A 1,464-nucleotide genomic window follows, 5' to 3' on the forward strand; every position below is an offset into this window, starting at 1 on the left:
TATTTGATATAAAAGATTTGGGAGAGATGAAGTATTTTTTTGGGATTGAGCTGTGCAGATCCAAAGAAGGGTTATTCATCTCTCAAAGGAAGTATGCATTAGATCTCTTGAAGGATGCTGGTGCGTATGGAGGAAGAACAGCCAAGATGCCCATGGAGGATGGGTACAAGGTTCCACGAGAGGGGGAGATTGAAGACAGCAAGTTGTTCCATGATCCAAAGCTGTATTGGAAGCTTGTGGGGAAGCTGATATACTTGACTATCACCAGGCCAGACATATGCTTTGCTGTTAACCAAGTAAGCCAGCATATGCAAGCTCCACAAGAGCATCACTGGCGCATGGTTGAGAGAGTTCTCATGTACCTGAATGGAACTCAAGGGCTTGGTATATGGATGGGTGCAATAAAAGCACTGAAGTTGTGGGTTATTGTGATGTTGATTGGGCTGGTGATAGAGCAGACAGAAGGTCAACCACAGGCTACTGCACGTTCATTGGAGGAAACATGGTTACTTGGAAGAGTAAGAAGCAGAAGGTTGTATCATGCTCTAGTGCTGAAGCTGAGTATAGAGCTATGCTAAAGCTTACCAACGAGTTGGTATGGATCAAAGGGATTCTTAGGCACTTGGAGATTGAGCAAGCAACACCAATGACTATGCATTGTGACAATCATGCGGCTATTCACATTGCTACAAACTCAGTGTTTCATGAGAGGACGAAGCACATTGAAGTAGATTGCCACAAGGTGAGGCAGATGATATAGTCTTGGGAGTGATCTTGCCATGTTATACAAGAAGTGAAGATCTCATGGCTATCCAAGCTCAGACTTTCACAAAGCTGAGCTTGAGGGGGAGTGTTGTGATGAGATCAATATATAGGAAGAGAAAGACATGAGAAGTTGAGTATGATGAAGAGGCTGTAATAATACTAGTTACTCGAGTAACTTACTAGTATACTAGTTATACCAGTTACCCGGGTAACTTTGGAAGAAGAAGAAGAAGAGAAGCCCTATTCCCTTAGCTAAGGCATCAGTCCGTTGCAAGGGAAGAGGAGGAGCGTGTGACAGGCTGGAGAAGTGCTGGATAAAGCAAAAGGAGCTTTATGCACAAGGAAAAAGCTCATTGGATGGTTTGAATTAAAGCAAACCTTATCTCTTGTAATAGTGCTACTTTATGAAACCCTCATCCTATTGTTGCCTCCTCATATATATTGCAAACTCTGATCAGATTAATAATTAAGAAGTATGGGATTATCTCTCTAGACTCCCTCTCTTGTTCATGATGATTCTTAAATACTCTTAAACATGACCTACGTACCTTGGTTGAGGATCAAGCCATTCTTAGTTCGTTTTTTCCCGAGTGAAAATGGCCGTTAGAAGCGCATTTACTCGGTCGAGTAGAAGTGACCGCGGAGGTGCATCTACTCGGTTTTTTTTTTTTTTTTTTTTTTTTTTTTTTTTTTTTTTTT

Source organism: Brassica oleracea, chromosome C4 (assembly GCF_000695525.1).
Source record: "Brassica oleracea var. oleracea cultivar TO1000 chromosome C4, BOL, whole genome shotgun sequence".
NCBI classification, from domain to species: domain Eukaryota; kingdom Viridiplantae; phylum Streptophyta; class Magnoliopsida; order Brassicales; family Brassicaceae; genus Brassica; species Brassica oleracea.